The sequence below is a fragment of the Moschus berezovskii genome, chromosome 5 (genome assembly GCF_049115385.1).
Source record: "Moschus berezovskii isolate FMDL1 chromosome 5, NW_MosBer_1.0, whole genome shotgun sequence".
In the NCBI taxonomy this organism is placed as follows: Eukaryota; Metazoa; Chordata; class Mammalia; order Artiodactyla; family Moschidae; genus Moschus; species Moschus berezovskii.
The window spans coordinates 98,066,763-98,090,740 of record NC_142464.1 but is presented as its reverse complement, the minus strand read 5'-3'; the positions used below and the strand labels follow the sequence as shown (position 1 = coordinate 98,090,740).

General features: G+C 39.4%; 1 protein-coding gene across 2 annotated transcripts in view; it reads left to right on the top strand.

The window, feature by feature from the left end:
- Positions 1 to 13,464: 13,464 nt before the first annotated feature.
- Positions 13,465 to 23,978, top strand: part of RASSF6 (Ras association domain family member 6) — a 70,132-nt gene continuing 59,618 nt past the window's right edge. Inside the window, exon 1 of one of the 2 annotated variants that reach the window (XM_088836386.1) lies at positions 13,465 to 13,656. The gene's annotated coding sequence lies outside the window, so the exon portion shown is untranslated. Of the gene's footprint in view, positions 13,748 to 23,978 lie in introns of both variants that reach the window. The other variant, XM_055434421.2, reaches the window with a different exon arrangement.

Genomic DNA, 23,978 nt, shown 5'->3' with positions numbered 1-23,978 from the left:
CCCTGATAGCTCAGTTGGTAAAGAATCCACCTGCCTGAGGCCCTGGTTTGATTCCTGGGTCGGGAAGATCAGCTGGAGAAGGGAAAGGCTACCCACTCCAGTGTTCTGGCCTGGAGAATTCCATGGAGTCCATGGGGTCGCAAAGAGTCAGACACAACTGACCAACTTTCACACAGAAAGTTCATAACGTTACTCAAGTGTTTAACCCAATTCTGTCAATATGCTGATTTATGTTACGTCACAAAAGTTAACCCCAAGAAGGATCCATTAGCATGAACAGGATATGCTCCACCAGCTGCATGTTGTGGCTGGGACAAACACAACTCAACTGTATCCTATTTTCTGAAATTACAAAAGCATCTATGCTTAGAGTGTATGAAGGAGTTGTTGTTGTTTAGTCGCTAAGTTGATCCAACTCTTTTGTGACCCCATGGACTGTAACCCCACCAGGTTCCTCTGTCCATGAGATTTCCCAGGCAAAAATACTGGAGTGGGTTGCCATTTCCTTCTCCAGGGTATCGTCCCCACCCAGGAATTAAACCTGTGTCTCCTACACTGGCAGAAGGATTCTTTACCACTGAGCCACTAGGGAAGCTTAGAATGTATGACACAGTAGCTGGAGTTATTAAGGGTGGGACAGAAAGCAATTGTGAGCCTTCTAAGAAAAACAATAGTAAAAATTCATAACATTTTTAAGTCAGTAATTATGCGTGACATATTTTAATGAAAAACTAAAAAAAAAAAATACATGTGCACTTTGTTACCCCCTCCCATCTATGACTACAAATTGCTAAATGTCATATTTAGAAATATACTCTCAGATTCTATTGAGTTTCTTCATTTTTTGTAAATAATTATCAGTTTTCAAAAGCAGTACTGTTTAGCATACTAGGATCCCAGCTGAGCTATTTCAAATCCTGAAGCAAATTTGGAAAACTCAGCAATGGCCACAGGACTGGAAAAGGTCAGTTTTCATTCCAATCCCAAAGAAAGGCAATGCCAAAGAATGTTCAAACTACTGCACAATTGCACTCATCTCAATGCTAGTAAAGTCATCCTCAAAATTCTCCAAGCCAGGCTTCAGCAATACATGAACTGTGAACTTCCAGATGTTCAAGCTGGTTTTAGAAAAGGCAGACGAACCAGAGATCAAATTGCCAACATCCGCTGGATCATCGAAAAAGCAAGAGAGTTCCAGAAAAACATCTATTTCTGCTTTATTGACTATGCCAAAGCCTTTGACTGTGTGGATCACAATAAACTGTGGACAATTCTGAAAGAGATGGGAATACCAGACCACCTGACCTGTCTCTTGAGAAACCTGTATGCAGGTCAGGAAGAAATAGTTAGAACTGGACATGGAACAACAGACTGGTTCAACATAGGAAAAGCAGTATGTCAAGGCTGTATATTGCCACCCTGCTTATTTAACTTATATGCAGAGTACATCATGAGAAATCCTGGGCTGGAAGAAGCACAAGCTGGAATCAAGATTGCCGGGAGAAATATCAATAACCTCAGATATGGAGATGACACCACCCTTATGGAATAAAATGAAGAGGAACTAGAAAGCCTCTTGATGAAAGTGAAAGAGGAGAGTGGAAAAGTTGGCTTAAAGCTCAACATTCAGAAAACTAAGATCACAGCATCCGGTTCCATCACTTCATGGGAAATGGATGGGGAAACAGTGGAAACAGTATCAGACTTTATTTTTCGGAGCTCCAGAATCACTGCAGATGGTGATTACAGCCATGAAATTACAAGACGCTTACTCCTTGGAAGGAAAGTTTTGACCAACCTAGATAGCATATTAAAAAGCAGAGACATTGCTTTGTCAACAAAGGTCCGTCTAGTCAAGGCTATGGTTTTTCCAGTGGTCATGTATGGATGTGAGAGTTGGACTGTGAAGAAAGCTGAGCCCCAAAGAATTGATGCTTTTGAACTGTGGTGTTGGAGAACACTCTTGAGATCCCTTGGACTGCAAGGAGATCCAACCAATCCACCCTAAAGGAGATCAGTCCTGGGTGTTCATTGGAAGGACTGATGTTAAAGCTGAAACTGAAATACTTTGGCCACCTGATGCGAAGAACTAACTCATTGGAAAAGACCCTGATGCTGGGGAGAATTGGGGGTGGGAGGAAAAGGGGACAACAGAGAATGAGATGGTTGGATGGCATCACCGACTCAATGGACATGAGTTTGGGTAAACTCTGGGAGTTGGTGATGGACAGGGAGGCCTGGCGTACTGGGATTCATGGGGTTGCAAAGAGTTGGACATGACTGAGCGACTGAACTGGACTGAACTGAAATCAGGGAGTATGATTCCTCCAACTCTGTTCTTACACCTCAAAATTGCTTTTGTTATTTGGGATATTTTGTGTTTCCATAAATTTAAAAATTAATTTTTCCAGTTATGTGAAAAATGTCATTGGCATTTTGATATAGATTTTGTTGAATCTGTAGATTTCCTTAACATTTTAGCAATGTTAATTCTTTCAGTCCATGTTGGTAAGGATGTGGAGAAAAGGAAACACTTGTACATTGTTGCTGGGACTATAAATTGGTGGATCCACTGTGGATTATAGTACAGAGGTTTCTCAAAAAACCAAAAATAGAACTACCATGTGTGCATGCTCAGTCACTTAAGTCATGTCCAACTCTTTGCAGGCCTATGAACTGTAGTCTTCCAGGCTCTTCTGTCCATGGGATTCTCCAGGAATGAACACTGGAGTGGGTTGCCATGTCCTTCTCCAGGGGATCTTCCCTGACCCAGGGATCAAATCCACATCTCTTGCATTGCAAGTGGATTCTTTACCCACTGAGCCACTTGGAAAGCCCAGAACTACAATGCATGCATGCATGTTAAGTGACTTCAGTCATGTCCATTTCTTTGTGACCCTATGGACTGAAGCCCACCAGGCTCCTCTGTCCATGGGATTCTTTACCCAGACTACCATAAGATCCAGCAATTCCACTGCTAGGTATATATCCAAAAGAAACAAAAAATACAAAAACTTGAAAAAATATATGCACTCCAATCTTTATATTAATAGAAGCATTATTTAAATTACCAAGATATGGAAGAAACCTTAAATGTCTATCAACAGATGAAATTATAAAGAAAGTGTGGTATATATACATGATAGAATGTTACTCAGCCATAAAAAAGAATAAAATTTTACCATTTGCAACAACGTGAATGGACTTGGAGGGCATTATGCTAAGTGAAATACATCAGACCCCAAAAGACAAATACTGTGTGATATCATTCATATATGGAATCTAAAAAATACAACAAACTAGTGAATATAACACAATGAAGCAATTGCATATAGAGAATGCTTCTCTATCTAGAAACAATCTATGTAGAGAACAAAGTAGTGGCTACTAGAAGAAGGACGGGAAGCAGGGGTGGGGAATGGGAGGTACAAACTACTGGGTCAAGGTTGTAGCGTACAACACAGGGACTATAGTCAATATTTTGAAATAACTGTAAATGGAAAGTAACCTTTAAAAGTTGTATAAAAACTTTTAAATAAAGAATATACTTGCTAAAAAAAAAAAACCCTGTGCCTTTTACTTCTTGAAATCTATCAAACACGTTTATGCCCTTCGTTTCTTTCTGTCACTGAATTTTGAAAGTATATGCACTTTGAAATCTTTTCTCTTCTGTGGCAGAGAAGACTGAATGGAGTCCATCTCAGTGTTGAAGATTCTAGTTCCTTGAGGGCAGAGATTGTCTTATTTAACTTTGTAAGACCTTCTCTGCACCTAACCTGACACAAAATAATTTTTCCTTTTCTGTTTTTTGAAAAGAAATAACAGACTGCGTTTGGCAGAAATCAACACAATACTGTAAAGCAATTATCCTTCAATTAAAAGTAAATAAACTTAGAAAAAAGAAAGACAGACTGCTACAAGCAGTGCTTCATTCAGATGTGTCTGGAGTCTTGAAAGTATGAATTCCTTACCTTCTTCTGCAAACGAACCTTGAGAGCTTCTTGTGTAATTCCAGCAAGGAACCACAGATACTCATATACCCTTGACCAAAGAATGGTCCACCTATGTAGGGGAAGACCATCCTCTTTGACCCAAGGGAGCACGCAGGGCAGGAAGGACATTCATGGAGGTGTGAAGGAGGAAAGTGACACTGCCTAGCCAGCCAGGTCAGTTAAATCGAACCTTGTGATCAGTGGGGTGACAGATGTCCCATCCAGATTGATCTTACATCCTAGTAATTTTTCAAAATGTGACTAAAGCGAATGCCTTCCCCTGGCCATTACACTACTTGGAAACAGTCCCTATTGACAATTTAAAAACTGTCTATCAGAGGAGAAAGCAAATGCACTCGGAATGGAACTTATTTCATCACTTCTCAATTAATATAATGTTTTTCATTGTTCAAATTGTAAAAGCAGTTGTGTGGCAATTATTCTCATGATTAGGACAAACTGCAGTCTGATTCAAAAGTCAATATAGGTACAAAACATACAGCAACTACAGAAGGGTGAGACTTTTTAAAAATTAAACAACTATATATAAGTTTTAAAATGACCTGTACATCAATAACAGCATTGATTTAATTAAAGCTTTAGGGGGATTTTAGAAGGGAATTTCTCCTCCCTCGTCTTATTTTTTCAATATATTTTAAAGTCAATGTTTTAAAATATTTGTTTTCGTTAAAAAAAACAATTAAATGTTTCTTAATTTAACAGGAAATGATGGTTTATTCTTCAAGTTCAAGATAAATGTTGGGGTTTTTCCCTGAGAATTAATATTATAATTGTAAATTATTAAGATCTCTACAGCAAAATTCCCAGATGTAAAGTATATTTATTTCAAGCTTTTCATATTGGAAAAGTAATTTTTCATGTTGTCTTGTGACAACATGTTGTCTTGTGGCTTCCTTATTAAGGCAATTCCTAGTTAGGTTTTTATTGGGAATCCCCTACTTGTTTGGAGCTAATTTGCTTCCTTTTTTCTAAATGTCATTTAGTGCATAACCTTGGCTTTTAGTGCGTAACCTTGGCTTCCAGTGCAGCCTCAGAAACCGAACAAGCCAATGAAACAGACTGGTATGAGTGGCCCATAGCAACTGGGTCACAGTGTTAAATTTGTCACAGGCAATTTGTTGTTTTGTTTCTTTCTTTCAGTTGCGTTCTGTTCCGTTCAGTCGCTCAGTCGTGTCCGACTCTTTGCGACCCCGTCGGCTGTAGCCTACCAGGCTTCTCCGTCCATGGGATTCTCCAGGCAAGAATACTGGAGTGGGTTACCATCTCCTTCTCCAGCGGATCTTCCCGACCCAGGGATCGAACCCGGGTCTCCCGCATTGGGGGCAGACGCTTTAACCTCTGAGCCACCAGAGAAGCCCAACAATCATCTCTAAATATCTTTCAGGAGTGCTTAAGTGAGATACAGAAATGACCCAATCTAATTATACCCACATCTCTTTCTTGTCCTCTTTCTGTTCTATTTCTATGGGTGATTGCATCCTGGCAGCAGAATTATATTAAGAACACATTGTGATCCTAGTATTTCTCTCACTTTCCAACCGTTAATATACTATTGTATACACATGTTCATGTATGTGTTCATTTGTGTGTGTGTGTGAGGAAACCACACCAGATATATCAGTTAGATTATGCTCGAAAGCATACCACCCCAAAACTTAGTGGCTTAATACAATAGCTATTAAAATAGCTCATAGTTCTGTGGGTTGGTAATTTGGGCTGGGCTCAGCTAGGTAGTTCTGCTGTTCTCAGTTGGACCCCATTATGGGTCTTCAGTCAACTGCAGGTTAGCTTAGTGGCTCTGCTTTTAGACTGTTGGCTGGGGTGATAAAGGAACAGAGAGAGTCAAGGGTCTTGCATCATCCTACAGGCTGGCCCAGACTTGTTCACATGGTTATTCAGAACTCCAAGAGCAGTGAGAGGGTATGTCCCAGTGCACAACAGATCTTCAAGCCTCTGCTTTTATCACTGAGAACTGACCCACTGACCAAAGCAAAGTCATATGGCCAATGCCAGAACCAATGTAAGAAAGTCCTTCCAAGGGATTAAAAGAGGCAGGAACAAATCAGTGCCCTAAAAGAAAGCACCAAACAAGAAAATTATGTAGTTTTAGGATCCTTTATCCCCGAGACCAGAAGTCACTGATTGCTATTATGGATGGCATCACCAACTCAATGGGCATGAGTTTGAGCAAGCTCTGGGAGATGGTGAAGGTCAGGGAAGCCTGGTGTACTGCAGACCATGGGGCTGCAGAGTTGGACATGACTGAGCAACTGAACAACAACCTGCTGGCCTGGGAGAAAAGAATCACTTCAAATCAGGAAAAACTATGACCTATATTTATTTACTCAACTCATATTTATTGCTGTTTTTCAGTTGCTAGTCATGTCAGACTCTTTTCAGTCCCATGAACTACAGCATGCCAGGCTCCCTTGTCCGTCACTGTCTCCCAGAGTTTGCTCAAATTCATGTCCATTGAGTTGGTGATGCTATACAACCATCTCATCCTCTGCCACTGCTTTCTCCTTTGACCTTCCATCTTTCCCAGCATCAGAGTCTTTCCAATGAGTCGGCTCTTCACATCAGGTGGTCAAAGTATTGAAGCTTCAGCATCAGTTCTATGAATATTCAGCGTTGATTTTATTTAGGATTGACTGGTTTTATCTCCTTGGAGTCCAAAGGACTCTCAAGAGTCCCCTCCAACACCACAGACTGACAACATCAATTCTTCAGCGTTCAGCCTTCTTTATAGTCCAACTCCCATGTCCATACATGACTACTGGAAAAGCCATAACTATGAGTATTACTGACCTTTGTTGGCAAAGCAAAGTCTCTGTGCTTTTTTGTCATAGCTTTCCTTCCATGGAGCAAGCCTGTTTTAATTTCATGGTAACTACAGTCACCGTCCACAGTGATTTGGAGCCCAAGAAAATAAAATCTGTCACTGCTTCCACTTTTTCCCCTTCTATTCGCCATGAAGTGATGAGACCGGATGCCATGATCTTCATATTTTTAACTTTCAGCTCAAGCCAGCTTTTCACTCTCTTTCACCTTCACCAAGTGGTTCTTTAGTTCCTTTTCACTTTCTGCCACTAGAGTGGTATCATCCGCATATCTGACGCTATTGGTATTTCTCCCAGCAATCTTGATTCCAGCTTGTGCTTCATCCAGACCAGCATTTCGCATGATGTACTCCGTATATAAATTAAATCAGCAGGGTGATAATATACATCCTTGTCGTACTCCTTTCCCAATTTGGAACCAGTCCGTTGTTCCAGTTCTGGTTCTAACTCTTACTTCTTGATCCACATACAGGATTCTCAGGAGACAAGTAAGTCTGGTATTCCATCTCTTTAAGAATTTTCCACAGTTTGTTGTGATCCACACAGTCAAAGGCTTTCAGTTCAGTTCAGTCACTCAGTCGTGTCCAACTCTCTGTGACCCCGTGGACTGCAGCATACCAAGCTTCCCTGTCCATCACCAAATCCCAGAGCTTGCTCAAACTCATGTCCATCGAGTCAGTGATGCCATCCAACCATCTCATCCTCTGTCATCCCCTTCTCCTCCATATTCAATCTTTCCCAGCATCAAGGTCTTTTCCAATGAGTCAGTTCTTTGCATCAGGTGGCCAAAGTATTGGAGTTTCAGCTTCAGCTTCAGTCCTTCCAATGCATATTCAGGACTGATTTCCTTTAGGATGGACTGGTTGGATCTCCTTGCAGTCCAGGGGATTCTCAAGAGTGTTCTCCAACACCACAGTTCAAAAGCATCAATTCTTTGGCACTCAGCTTTCTTTAGAGTCCAACTCTCACATCCATACACGACTACTGGAAAAACCATAACTTTGACTAGATAGACCTTTATTGGCAAAGTAATGTCTCTGTTTTTAATATGCTGTCTAGGTTGGTCATAGTTTTAGTGTAGTCAATGAGGCAGAAATAGATGTTTTTTTTCTGAAATTCCCTTGCTTTATTTATGATCCAACGGATGTTGGCAATTTGATCTTGGTTCTTCTGCCTTTTCTAATCCCACCTCGTACATCTGGAAATTCTCAGTTCTTATACTGCTGAAGGTTAGCTTGAAGGATTTTAAGCATAAGCTTACTGCCATGTAAAGAGAGCACAATTCTATCGTAATTTGAACAATCTTTGGCATTGCGTTTCTCTGGGATTAGAATGAAACTGACCTTTTCCAGTCCCGTGACCACTGCTGAGTTTTCCAAATTTGCTGACATATTGTTTCTTAAGCTTTTGCCATGGCCCTGGCATTGTTGTATACACTGAGGACAGAACGGTGGATCTAGAAGTCAAGGTCCCTATTCTCTTTGAGCTTATGTCTTAATGAGGAGAGATATAAAATAAACAGGTCATCCAAAGCAATAAATACAAATTCAATAATAAACAGAAAATAAAATTCATTCATATAGTGATGATTTCCACTAATGCAACAAAACAGGTGACTCTTATATAGAAAGACTGGAAGATTTATTTAAATAGAGTGGTCATGGGAAGCCTCTCTGAGAAGCAACATTTGAGAAAAAAACAAAATCAAAAAATGCAAAGAAAGAAGCCATGACAAGGGCAGAGCTTTCTTGGCAGAGACAATACCAAGTTCAAAGGCAATGATGCAGGAAGTAGCTTAGTCTGTTCTGGGAACAAAAATCAAACCAGGACAGCAAGAAAGAGTCAGTACTAAGGAAGCAGAGAATTATAAGTTCAAAGACATAGGGAAGAACAAGGTCATGTGGACCTTGGAGGTCATAGGAAGAAGCTCAGATGTAGATTTTATTGCAGATTTAGGAGACAACCAGCAGGAAAGTTTTCAGCAAAGGAGATGAGAGGCAGCAATGTTTTTTGTTTTGTCTTTTGTTTCTAGAAGATTACACTGGCAATAGGTGGAGAATGGACTATTGTGGAACAAGAGTGGAGGCAACTCTCTGCCTCACTGAGGAGACCATGCATAGTATCTGAGCAAGAATCAAATCTGCTGCTTAATCTAAGGGGTAGTGGAGATGCAGAGACTAAGATATAACTTCAGGACTTGCTGGGAGGGGAAGGACGGAAAGAAAAGAATCGAGTGACTGTTAAACATTTGGCCTAAAGAAATAGACTAATGGATACAGAGAAGAAACTAGCGGTTACTGGTGGGTAGAGGACAAGATGTAGGTGGGGGATTAAGAAGTACAAACTACTACCTATAAAATAAATAAGCTACAAGATGTATTATATAGCACAGGGAATATAGCCAATATTTTATAATAACCTTAGATAGAGTATAATCTATAAAAATTTTAATCACTATGTTGTATACCTGGAATTAATATAATATTGAAAATTGACCCAATTAAATATATCAATAAGTAAATAAGTGAATAAATAAATAAAACTTTGACCTGAGTAACCACGAAACTGCTAGTCACTATGCTAGGATTCAGGGATAAAATAGATCATAAGACATAGCTCTTCCCCTTCTAGAGTTTACAATCTATAACTATTTACTAAATGTTACTTGGCTAATAGCTAATAGTTTAAAAAATCAATTTAGACTTAAATTTCACAATTGTTAACATCATAAAATCCAGATGGGTTAAAATGTTAAATTTAATAAATAATATCTAAATAAACTAAAAGAAAAAATATATATATACATACTTTAAGGATGGGAAAGCTTTTTAACACAGTGTGTGTACTCAGTCACCCAGTCATGTCCGATTGCAGCCCCATGGACTGTAACCTGCCAGGCTCCTCTGTCCATGGAATTTTCCAGGCAAGAATCCTGGAGTGTGTTGCCATTTCCTTCTCATTTTCCCAACCTAGGGATGGAACCTCCATTTCTCGCATCTCCTGCATTGGCAGGAGGATTCTTTACCACTGGACTACCTGGGAAGCCCCTTTTAACACTGAGGTGTAAGCAATAAAGGAAAATATTAATAGATTGACTGTTTAAAATTTTAAACTTTTGTTAAGTTAAAAATCTACCATAAAATTAAAATGCAAACAGTAGTGGGAAATATAGCCACAGCATATTCGATAACATGCTGATGTGATTAATATAGAAAGAGTTCTTAGAAATCAATACAGAAAAAATGACCAAAGAGAATAATAAACAAAAAGCAAATACAGGGTCGGTCTAAAAATGGGTTCAATCTTACAGGTTATCAATAACATACATAGCCAAAATAGGATATGAATTTTTTAAAACCTTTCCAATTGATGTACTGTGTGTTAAGTTGCTTCAGTTGTGTCTGACTCTTTGCAACCCTATGGACTGTAGCCTTCCAGGCTCCTCTGTCCATGCGATTCTCCAGGTAAGAATACTGGACTGGGTTTCCGTGCCCTTCTCCAGGGGAATCTTTCCAATCCAAGGATCGAACCTGCATTTCTTACGTCTCCTGTGTTGGCAGGTGGGTTCTTTACCACTAGCATCAACTGTGAAGTTCAAATTTGTAAATGTTTTAAAATAAAAGTAATCCAAAAGTTAGTTCGGGAGAATAAAATTGACACTTGAGAGAAATTCTTCAAATATGTACATTACCTTTCACCTGGCAACTTCATTTTTTGAAACGTCTAAAAGGTATAATCATGGTTGTGTGTAACTACATACAAACATTTTCTGCAGCATTGTTTATGCTAACATAAATATCCCACAATAGAGATCTGATTAAGTAAATAATGGTATATCCATATGGTGTAATACAGGGCAGCTAGTTAAAGATCACATTGCAGAAAAAAAAAGCTGACATGTGGTAAATTGTTTATAATACATTCAATGTGATAAAAGTAGACTATAAAATAATAAACCAAGTGTAATAGCATTTTGATAAATATCCATAGAGAAAGTGTATCAATAGTGACATTTACTAAATTGTTCTTGGTAACTATATTTCAGAGATGGAATTGTGATTTTTTTCTTCTACATGTCTGTGCTTTTCAAATTTTTCACATTGCACAAGTAAAATTATGGAATTTTATATTATAAAATAAAAATTTTATATTTGTAAAAGATTAAGTACTCCAAAACAAAAAGAATCACTGAAACTAGCAAAAGGAAACCAGTTGAAACCAGTCATCAGACCAAAGTCTTCAGGGATGGTTGCAGATAAAAAAGACAGAACAAGGTTTCTCTGATACTGATAGTAAACAAATGTAGACAATAGGAGTGCAGCATGGATTTGGAAAAAGATGTTCTGGAGCCTAGGATCTGTGGACTCTGCAGTTCCTGTTAGTTGTCATTCAACGGTCAGTCCATACCAGCAGTCAGTCACACAAGAGGGTTTGGAGAGCGAACACGGCCATCAGACTGAGATCCACGGGTAATACCAGGTCACACTGTCCTCATATATGAAGTTGTAGAAGCTTTTATTGTGATCCAGTAAGCCCACATGCCTGATTCTGTTCCGCTCATTAAACTAGCCCAAAGAATGGTCAGTTTCAACATCCCTGGTCTCCACACACCAAAAGTTAACTAGATAAACTGTCTGATCTTTTGAACACAGAGAATCCTTGAAGTATTAATACTATATCAAACTTGTAACCTGCAAATCAGAGTAATGCTCAGTTAAATTGACATTTGCAAATATAGGAAACCAGAAATCAACTCTGTCTTCTGAACTCATTGTAGGAATTATATTCAATTGCTTTTGAGGTCTCTGAGATTTACACTTGTAAAATAACCTTTTTTTCCCCATTATCAAAGTGCTTTACATGGGAAACAAATAAAGTACCAATGATACCAAAAAGTACATTTGTGCATGTGTAAATGAAAGCATTATTTCCAGAGTGTTTACTCTGAGTGTGTCTAAGTCTTTGGTACCTTTGGCGGGGGGGTGGTGGGGGGTAGGGAGGAGGAGTCAGATTTTATTAATTTAAATAAATATAAAAAGTTTTGGTATTTGGTAGTTTTCAAAGAGGGAACTCTTTTTTTAAAATAATTTATTTATTTATTTAAAATTTTATAATTTTGGCTGTGCTGGGTCTTCATTACTTCCCTGGTGGCTCAGATGGTAAAGAGTCTGCCTGCAATGTGGGAGACCCAGGTTCGATCCCTGGGTTGGTAAGATCTTCTGGAGAAGGAAATGGCAACCCAGTCCAGTATTCTTGGCTGGAAAATCCCATGGACAGAGGAGCTTGGCGGGCTGCAGTCCATGGGGTCTTCCTTGCTGCTAGGGCTTTTTCTGTCTGCGGGTAGCGGAGGCTACTCTCTAGTTGCACTGCGCCGGCTTCTCATTGCGGTGGCTCCACTGGAGCACCGTCCCTAGGGCTCCTGGGCTTCAGTGCTTTGTGACACACAGGCTCAGGAGCTGTGGCTCCCAGGCTCTGGAGCACAGGCTCAATATTGTGGCACAGAGGCTTTGTTGTTCCCCAGCATGTTGGATCTTCTGCAATCAGATATCAGACTCACATCTCCTGCATTGACAGGCCAATTCTTTATCACTGAGCCACCCCTCTTTTTAACTGTCAGTTCCTTTATCCATTCCTTTCTTTTTGAGATATAACTGACATATAATATTATATTCGCTTCAGGTGTATAAAATAATGATTCAATATTTGCATATACTGTGAAATCATCACCATAATAAGTCTAGTTAATTAGACTTGTGTCCTTTTTAAAATCAGAGGTATTGCGGGATAGCAGCTTCCAAACACAATTCTCTGCTGCTGCTGCTAAGTCACTTCAGTCGTGTCTGACTCTGTGTGACCCCATAGACAGAAGCCCACCAGGCTCTCCCGTCCCTGGGATTCTCCAGGCAAGAACACTGGAGTGGGTTGCCATTTCCTTCTCCCATGTGTGAAAGTGAAGTCGCTCAGTCGTGTCCGACCCTTAGTGACCCCACGGACTGCAGCCTACCAGGCTCCTCCATCCATGGGATTTTCTAGGCAAGAGTACTGGAGTGGCTTGCCATTGCCTTCTCCGCAGAATTCTCTAGTTAGTGACTAAATTACTACTCATTGCCTCCTGTATACTTTTACTACAGTAGTTTTCAAAATCAGATGTTCACCAGATTCTTCTGTGAGGCTGATTTAAAAATACCTGTCACCTGCCCCAAACCTACTAGATCAAAGTCTCATAGATGGTGAGACCCTTGGAGTCTAGCAAGATACAGAAGCGTCTCTGGTTCCCTAGAAAGTGTGAGAACCACTGTTCTGTGTGATTAGCTGCCTTTTCCAAAAGGAAGTGGCAATAAAAACAAGGGGGTATATTTCAGAAATTTCTAATTAAAAGACAATTTTTTTAAAAAATGACATGAATGATGACATTCCATCCTCGTTGATGTCTTTTCTTAAAGAAGACTGTTTCTCTGCAGACCAGAGAGGAGAGACTAGAATGCGTCCAGTTCAGAGGGCAAAGCCTCCGCCGATTCACTGGTCAATTCAGCTGTCCTCAAGATGTGTGACAGGACACAGAGGAGTGTGCCTGTCAGCTGCTGCGAAGAAAGTAAACACTCCCAACATGCACTGAGGCGCAGGGAGTGGCTCAGGTTCCGAACACTTCCCTGCTGCGGCGACAGGGAGTAATAATTAACAGCTTCTTGGGCTGGGTGATCGTCGGAAGGGCACTGCCAGGCGCAGAGGGAGCCGCACGCGGCGGGAGCCCTGCCGCCCCTCCTCCTGCACCGGCTCCGAGCTCACCTCCACCTCCCGGACAGGTGAGCGAGCGCTGGCTCTCCCGCGATGATCAGCGTTTGTGACTGAGCACAGGAACAAACTTTCCGGGGCAGGTTCGGCTCCACAACTAAGGTAAAAATGTCTCCTCGTATTCCACACCGTAGCAGGTGAAAAATGGGAGTAGGGGGTGAAAAATCCACTCCCTGAGGTCAAGTTGAGGGCAAGTTGTTAGAAAGCAAAATCCATGCCAGGTTTGAAGGTGTGCGTGTATCAGAGCAGCCTGAAACCCGGACATACTTTTCCTTTTGAATTTTACAAAACACACCTTCCTGATCAAGGTAAGTAAGCATGGGAGGGAGACGGGGCGGGGGACAGGGAAGGGCTTGAAGCTAAGTGTGGTGCCAATCTCCCCTCAATTTTTAATAGGGAGTGATCTCATGTTCTTTACCTGAAATTGTAATTTTTACCAGGAAAAGATACTAGACTCTTGCAGGACTTACTGCTTCCTCTGAATATTCTTAGATTTGCAATGTTGCATTCAACCAGCGGACTCAGATGGTCTTTTAAATTGAGGGTTCAGCTAAACTTTTATTATTTTCCACAAATCAAAAGAGACTTCTCTCCTACCAAAAAAAAAAAAGTTAAAAAGGATTTCTGATACAATTCAGGACTGCACCAAACAATGAAAGAATAATCATAATTAAATAGGAATTCGTGAGTTAAGGATCCAATTCTGAAGCAGGAGAGCTTTAGGTTCAAATCTTGCGTTTGTCACTTACTGGTTTGTCCTTTCCTTATCAAATGACTTAACCTAGCCAAGCCTCAGTTCATCATCTATAAAATAGGCATCATAAGAGGATGTTCCAATAGGGCTTTGGTGGGAATTAAACACTGGGCAAGCCTTCTATAAATAGCTATAAATAATTAGCATTAAGAAATTAACAGCTCTGCCAAAGTGTCCATTCAAGCAGTGTGAGCTGAGTTGGTGAGACCAGACAGTATAAGGGTACTGGAGTTGAACTGGTTTCCAGTGAGTGAGTCCAGGATACGTGAGCAGATGGCAAGTAGGCAAAGCATTACCTCTGAGAAACAATGAAATTATCTGGCTTCTTGCCACTTTTCAAATAGAGGTTGTGGTGGCCAGTTCAAACTTTTTGCTTTGCTCAGTCATTTTTATTTTGAAGAAGTCAGACTTTCGTTAATCTGTTATTTCCAACTGGAGAAGGGAATGGCCACCACTCCAATATTCTTGCCTGGAGAATTCCATGGACAGAGGAACCTAGCGGGCTTTACAGTTCATGGGGTTGCAAAAAGTCAGACATGACTGAGCGACTAACAATATTAGAAACTATAATTTTTAATAAGAGAGAAACAGTCAATCCTATGTGTGGAATCCATCGATTTTGAGGTTTATTTATAAAAGAGACTGCCCCTGAATAACGTTGATAAAATTAGACCATATACTCCATGTTCTTATATTGTAACACATATTGTATTGGTCACAGTAAAGTGACACAGACTTTTATTTGTGTATAGACAGGAAACATGAAACATAAAAAATATGATGCCTGTGTTTTGTTGGTCTTTACCACCTAAGCTTAAATTATAAGAAAGTGAACTTACTTTATGAATTTTTATTTAAAGGGTACTTTTGTTATTAATAATATTACTAATAAGTTTATTAATGTGGATAACTTTGAGGTAGGAATAAACTTAGTAGGTGTGACTAACAAAGTAATTCTATTGATGACATTTTATCTCTTTATTAATATAAAACATTTAAATATTTTGCAATTGATCTTAGGTTAGTATTATCATTGTTTTAATGAATTCTGCCCTCAAATTGCAGAGTTGAAAATCTGCACTGTATTTTTTTTTTCTTGAGAGGGGAAAGTAACTTTTTTATCCAGTTTTATTGAGATATAACTGACATTTAGCACTGTATGAATTTAAGTTGTACAACTTATATATTCATGAAATGCTCCATCATCTCACATAGATATAAAATTAAAGAAATAGAAGGAAACTTTTAACTGATGAGAACTCTTAAGATTTACTCTTTTAACAACTTTCGTATAGCTCAGTTGGTAAAGAATTCGCCTACAGTGCAGGAGACCTCAGTTCGATTTCTGGGTAGGGAAGATTCCCTGGAGTAAGGAAATGCTACCCGTTCCAGTATTCTGGCCTAGAGAATTCCATGGACTCTATAGTTTGCAAAGAGTCAGACACGACTGAGCGACTTTCACTTTCATGTATAGCATACTTATTTATCTTATTTGTGGCTCTGGGGTCTTTATTGCTGTGTGGGCTTTTCTCTGGTAGCGGCAAGCAGAGGCCACTCTCTAGTTGTGTGCACAAGCTTCTCACAAGCTTGTCTTGTTGCAACCCCGGGCTCTGGAGCACAGGCTCAATAGTTGTGGGCTTATTTGTTCAGAGGAATGTGAGATCTTCCTGGATCAGGGATCAAACCATAACTCCTGCCTTGGAAGGTGGATTCTTGACCACTAAGCCACCAGGGAAGCCCTATCAGCGTTGGTTATATTTATCATGTTGTATATTACATCCCTAGTACTAAATTTATCTTATAATTGCAAGTTCTACCTTTTGATACTTTTGTATGATTCCCTCCTGCCCCCCTTATAATTGGATATTGACTGGAGAATTGGAAATAGAATTCTAAATCTAACTAAACTGAACTGTACCACATTACTGCTATCTGAGGTGTGATTGCATTTAGTGTAGTTTAACTAAAAACTTGCAAAATAATGCAATCTATTTCTAATAAGTTATAGTACCAGTGTTCACTAAACATTTTTCAAAAAAGAAATATGCCTTTATGCTAAATAAATATTTTTAGAATTTAAACAAGTCATTTGACTTTTTATTTCATAATAGGAATATATCTAAATAACAAACAGTAGCCCCAACTAAAACAAATCTATTAACCAACCATATTTGAGATTAATTTATTTAGTCATATAAACAGGTATAAATCTTCCTAAAGTTTATTTTAGTATATAAATGTATTTCTACTATTTCTAATGTCTATAAAATTTTGTGATAAACTATTAAATGTTTTGGTCAATCAGAAGAGAGAAGTAACCAGCAGTGATTAAAACAAATTAACTTTTCTGGCTGCGTTTAAAATAATGTAACATATGTATAATATATATGTAATTTAAGGTTTCATATTTGATACTTATCTTAACTTCCTTAAATAAGAGATATCCTATACTTTTCATTGAAATAGAAATCTAATGCTGTCAATTTATTTATGCAGATTCTTTGATCAAAAGGCAGTCAGGGAATTTAAGATTGATAGAGATATGTGGGCTTTATATAAAAGTTTAGATTTTTAAAAACAAGTCGAGTAAAGGTCAATTGAAAGTACAACCTCTGCAAAAGAACTTTGAATGCTCTCCTTTTCACTAAAGTCTGGACTTAGAGAAGATCGGGATCTGCTGCAAAAATTAGTCTTTTAACTATCAGGTATAGTGATTTCATCATTTCATAACATCGTCTCTAGTACCAAATGGACCAGTACTACTGCTTTCAGTAGTTGAATGTGAAGGTGTCTCCTTCTTAAGGGATGAGGGTGTTATCTTAGTAGCAGAGATGGTTGAAGGACATTTCCATCATCATCCCAGAGTCTAGTACATGGAGCTCGAGAGGAAAAAGGGATATTCTTTTGCAGTCAAATAATGAACAGGAAAAATGAGCCATGGTCCCTGTAAAGTCAACCTTAGAATTTCCTCTTGGAAACCTAGACGAAGCAGAGAATCTGGAGCTGAGTCATGACAACAATTCCAGAAGATGTTGTCGGCAGACTGAGTAGCTCCCTCCCAGACTAAGCGGTGGCAAGGTACTTTGGATCTTGAAGTGGCTTCAAACTAGTTCACCTCTCCTACTGCTCCTGCTTTTTTCACCTCCCTGAGGGCACTTTGGGGAGAGTGGAACACCCAGGGTTAGCACTGGGTAAATGTGCAATAGCATACTAATGGCTTGGCATTTCAAATTTGATTCCACTGGTGATGGGATGGGATGGTCATATAAAAATCTGGTTGCTTGATCCACATTCTGTTTAATCCTGTCTTAAAGACTATAATACATTTTTACTTGTACCTCAAAACAAACATTCCCTAACTGAAATCAATATCACCTGATAAAGTGATAATATGTATAGTCCAACACTCAACTTTTACCATCTCTGCAAATGAAGCACATTCCTTAGAAAAAATATGGTGCCAAGTATTTCCCAGAACCCATATTTTTCTTGACTTTTTTCCTGTTTTCTAAGAATTGGGTAACGGTTAGAATTACAGATGTTTTGTTTCCTTGAAGTAATATAATAGTAAATGGCTCTGTTTTTCTGTACTATAAGGTTCCAGGTCAGAGCTTAGAGAAAACAGCTTTATTTTAGAGCTAAATGCATAGTTGTAACTTTCCATTGTTTCTTCAGGCCAAAATAATATTTAAAACAAAATCCTCCATGTGTACAGCCTTTAATATAATTTTACTTCATAATTGAAATACAGTCTTGCTATTCTAATGTGATACTCTCTAGTCCCTTTTTTTAAAGCAATTTTTATAATGCGTGTTCTGGAGTAAGAAATGGCAACCAGCTCCAGTATTCTTGTCTGGAAAATTCCATGAACAGAGCAGTCTGGCAGGCTACAGTCCATGGGGTTGCAAAGAGTCTGACACGACTTAGCGACTGAGCACGCACATCACATACTGAACATAGAGATATTCTTTGGTTTATATTAATATATGTTTTCTCTACATACTTGCATATATACATTCACTCTAGGAATCAAAAAATAAAATAAACCATCACCTTGTTCTGAAGGAAACTAGGTAAAATAAAATATGATTAGGGAGAGAAAGCGATAAGTAATTAGAAAGCCTCAGATGTTTTGCTGTGAAAGTTCAAAGGAGAAATTCTCTTCGGCTAGAGGACCTGGGGAGTTAACACATGTATTTTTCTAGCTCATTGTAAAATTATGACTGCTCTGACATTTCCTGCACACAATGGCCTCAGGAATCAAGGGCTGCAGATAGAGATACAAATATAGGCTATGCTTCCTGGCTTAGCACGATAGCAGGCACAGAGAAGGAACTCATGAAATATTTGTTGATATACAAAGGAGCAAACCAAGTTTTCTACTTTTAAACAAGTATCCATTTAATTAATCCATGCTTGAACCTGGGCAGGTACTTTAAATGACTGGTCCTTTTGGCGTTTTATTTGGGCTTCACCTCATATCCTTCGGCCTCATTCTAGTAACTGGCCAGTTCAGGCAAGTCCACATCTATGCAGGATGCAGAGCGGGAAGAGGTAAACCACTTCAGATGCTCTCAGATGCTTCCCATCCTCAGCATTGTCCATATATGGGTGCTGACTTATCCTGCTTTCTCAGGGTCTTCATCCCTGCTGCCTGCTCAGACTGATTCTATCTTCCTGGTCTTCTCTCTTCCCTGTTGTGCCTCCAAGGTCTATTTTAGCCATGACTGACCTAGTACTTCCAGGACTGTTTATTTCTCCAATTTAATTACTTGCTTATTTAATTCTATATTGAGCTGTACTCTATGTGGACAAAATTTTAAAATAGATGGCCAAACATTGAATACGTGATCTTATTTCTTACACAATCAAAGTCAATAAGCTCTGACTCCAAGATGGGAGAGCCTGTAAGATTACCTCTCCTAGTAAAACACTTAGATTTTTAACAACTACCTTCCTCCTCAAGTCATAGTTTGTGCTTAGTCGCTCAGTCGTGTCCAGCTCTTTTTGACCCCATGGAATGCAGCCCACCAGACTACTCTGCCCATGGGGATTCTCCAGGCAAGAATACTAGAGTGGGTTGTCATGCCCTCCTCCAGGGGATATTCCCAACCCAGTGTTCGAACCCAGGTCTCCCACATTGCAGGCAGATTCTTTACTGTCTGAGCCATCAGGAAAGCCCAAAGTCATAGTTTATGCTCTACCAAAATAATTGTGAGCATTCAAAGTAACACCCTTAGGCTTCTAGGCCTGTAATTTTTCTTTTTTTTTTTTTTTCATAAATCTTTCTGCTGATTTAATCATAACCCCTGGTTATCCTCCACCTAAGCCTTTTGAGGAAACTAGCTCAGACCCTTAAATCTACCAAGTCTTTGTAATTTAGAGTTTATTCACAAGGGCACTACCAGGTTTTAATTTACAATGAATCATGGTTAATTGGAGTGGAAAGGGGAAACTGAATTCATAGATCTATTTCTCACTTTAGCAATTAATAATAAGCTGGGACTTTTATCAAATCACCTTTTTACCTTTCAAGTATTTCAATTGTTTGAGTATTTTGCTTAGCCAACTTTTGGATTCAGTCAATATTATTTCCTATTCAATTAGCTTATAATGCTTATAAAGAAAAATGTTACCCTGTTTTCATTTTCTTTCACAAATTTCATTCAACGGTCCTTCTTTCTACAGAATAATGAAAGGACTTTTGAATTCTTTTTTGTTTTGAAATTTAATTACATCTTCTGAAGCTAGCTACAATTTGCTTCAGCACAGGTCATGAGTGACGATATAATTACATCTCAATTGTTTGCTATCTTTAATGATACTTTAGCTAATGTTTTTATGAATACAAACAGAGTGGGGACCAATCAGGAAGCCATTGCAATGATTCTTCAGCCCATCAGTCAATTTGCCTTTGTACTTCAGTTCAAAATATCTCCAACTTCCAGTCCTACCTAAAATACCATGTTAACTATGAAGTCAAGAAAAGTTTTATTAGTAGTGGTCAGTCCTTTGGATCACAGGTACAGCTTGACATTTAGTCAGTCACTAACTAAATATTATCTAAATTCCTTTTATGTTCTAGGCAAAATTCTAAGAAGTGGATGTGTATGAGTAAGCAAACAAATAAACAAAAGCCCATATCCTAAAAAGTTCATGTTGCAGTTGGGAAGACAGTCAATGTAACTAAATAAAATCCTTTCAGATACTGATGCATTACCTAGATGAAAATATGATAATTAGATTACCTGGAAGAAGGGATAAATAGAAAAGAGAGGATGGCTGAGGACAGACTATTAGGACAATGATATGAATAATATGATAATGACTGAGAGTTGCTTAGGGGAAGTCTCTGACAGGGACCAGCACGATGGGAAAGTCTGAGGTCAAGAACTCCAAGGAGGAAGAGCAGCAAGTTCAAACCCCTGAGGCAGGAATGAGCTAAGGGAGTGATTAAAAACCAGAAAGAATGCCAGTGTAGATGAAATGTAATCAATGAGAGAAGTAATAAACAGAATGAATACTGAATTGATTGACAGGACCTTGGGGTCATCATAAGGAGGTTCTATTTTATTCATAGTTCATTCTTGGAAGTCTTTACAAGGTTTTAACCATGAAATGACAAGATCTGATTTGCTCTTGAAAATCATCATCCTGGATGCCCTGTGGAGAATGGAATATGCGTCACAATGTAGGTGCAGGGAAACCAGTCTGAAGGCTGATGCAATAATCCAGGAGGAAGATGGTGGTGGTTGGCTCAGAGTGGCTGCACTGTAAATGGAAGCTGTTGAGTTACCTGTTGGAGGTACCAATAGGACTTACTTTTGGATTGGAATCTGGTTATGAAGAGGAAAAATAAAACTGAGTTTTAGTTTTGGTGTCCTGTAGGATGGGTGGGAAAGAATTGTAGAGGAGGGAATTCTGGAGTATGGGAGAAAGTCAGTGGTTCTGGTTTGGCCATGTTGGCCTTGAGATGCCCTGGATGGACATCCAACTAGAGATTAAGTAAGTATACTTTGGCCACCTCATGCGACGAGTTGACTCACTGGAAAAGACTCTGATGCTGGGAAGGATTGGGGACGGGAGGAGAAGGGGATGACAGAGAATGAGATGGCTGGATGGCATCACCGACTCGATGGACATGAGTTTGAGTGAACTCCGAGAGTTGGTGATGGACAGGGAGGCCTGACGTGCTGTGATTCATGGGGTCGCAAAGAGTTGGACACGACTGGGAGACTGAACTGAACTGAACTGAACATAAATCTGGAGTCGGCAGAGAGGCTGGGCTGGAGCTGGATTAGATTACCTGGAAGAAAGTGTAGATAGAAAGGAGAGGGTGGTTGAGGACAGACTATCAGAACAAACCAGCGTTTTGTGATCATATAAAGGAGGAACCAGCAGAGGAGACTAAATAGCTGAGACATGTGGAAGAGCCAGGAACTAAAGTAAGGTTGTTGTGGTTGCTGCTTTGTCTCAAAGTTTCCAAAAACAGTGTTTCAAAAGGAGAGAACAACCAACTTTATCGATTGCTCCTGAAAGACAGAGAAAATGAATCACTTGGAAAGATACAGGGCGATGGAATGTGAAAGGAGAGGTACAGGAGAAGTAAAAGTATAGAAGTAAAAGAATACATGCTCAATAATGGTAAATAATTTGGATCCAGGAGGGAGAAGGTAGTGTTTGACTACTGGGGTTGTGGGGGGGTGGCAGGTGGGGGGAAGAATCTCACTAGGAAGCCCCAGTAACTCTTTTTGTGGATGATGTAATGACAAAATCTAGGGTCAAAACTCAGGTTTTAGAAGCAAGAGCAAAGGCTTTACAACTAATCAGCCCAGACCAAATTTTGTGACTGACTAACTGGGATTTGTTGAGCTCATGGAGCATGCTGTTTCCGTCCCAAGGCAGCCTAAAATGCCCTTGTAGCTTCTGACCTACACAGTTAATTTGACAGGTTGGCTAAGCTTCTGTCTCTTTCAGCACGAGTCCTCCATGAAATTCCCTTCCAATGACGTGCTATGAAAGAGGGTGATGTTTCCAACTAGAGGAGCGCCAGTCATAGGAGGACACGATTAGAAAATGAGATAAGGTATAAAATGATCATGGCAATACCAGTGGGAAGCAGAGAGTGACATCACAGCAGTGTAGAAAACAGGCCATGGGGAGACTGATATGGTCCCTTCTGAGCAGAGACCAGAAGGAAGTAGAGATCTGAATCTGCAGAGATGAGGGAAAGGGGAATGGTGAGAAGAGACTGGATGATACGTGACTCCATTCAACTACAAAGCCTGGTATTAAAGAAAGTTTAGTGTTGAGTGTGGAAAGGTAGGTTTCGGTGGAAATACAGAAAGCCAGAAAGTCAGGTTAGGGGACTTGAGCTGTATTTGTGAAGAATGAGATCTCAGGAATATCTGATAGCAAGATGATGTGATGATCAAAATGGCAAAAGCATAAAGGGAAACTAGTCATTAGAGACAATTATAATATGCCTGGTGGGACATGCTCATAGCTTTCCAATTTATATAATTTCAAAGTAACAATGTGCTTTAAGGAAAGTATGCATCAGGGATGGATTCTATGAAATCTCTTTTCTTCTTTTCCTTTTTTTTTTTTTTTGACTGCAGTATGTGTGTTAGTTGCTCAGTCATGTCCAACTCTTTGTGACCCCATGGACTGTAGCCCACCAGGCTCCTCTGTCCATGGAATTCTCCAGGCAAGAATACTGGAGTGGGTTGCCATTTCCTTCTCCAGGGATCTTTCTGACCCTGGGTTCGAACCCAGATCTCCTGCATTGCAGGCGGATTCTTTACCATCTGAGCCACCAGGGAAGCTATTCTCTTGGAAAAAGAAAACATGAAATGTCTTCCACACACCTTATCCCAGCCAGAATGACCTACTTTAGAATCACCTCCCCTTCTTTTTTAAAATTTAAGAAAAAAAAAAGGAATTTTTCTCACCAGCCTATCTTTTTATTCTGGCTATAGCCCCTATGATTCGGTAGGCTTGAAGCAATGGTAAATAAATATTCAATTTCTGCAAAAGGGAATGACTAGAAAACATTATACAAAATCTCTGGCCACACCCTAATGCCATCTATGTGAAGACATAAAGGAGGTTATTATTCATATCTGACCACAGTTTCCAGAGCCTGAGGGAAATTTGAAGGATATTATGTCACACTTAATTAACCCCATGAGTCAAAACTTGATTTTGGCTGCCTGGCAACTTGAAACTGTGTTTGTGGAATGGGACAGGGTTCAGTCAGTTTGAATTCAATTGCTGGAATGAAAGGAATATGTTCTCTTGCACAATCATACCGAAGAGAATCCTTTCTAGAAATACTCCAAAAACAGACTTACCACACTAGCTGATCTTTCTCTGCCTTGGGTCAATTTTTGTAGTTCTTCAATTTATATAGTTTTCATAGCTTCATAGTTTTCAGTTTGCACATCTCCAGACGTGGCTCGAGAATTTCTTCTCTACTTTAAGTAGCTTGTGTTCTCATATTGTTCCCCAAATTTCAACGATTGCAAAATGCCTCTTTTTGGATCAGATAAGCCTTTGGGAATTTAATATCTTTTT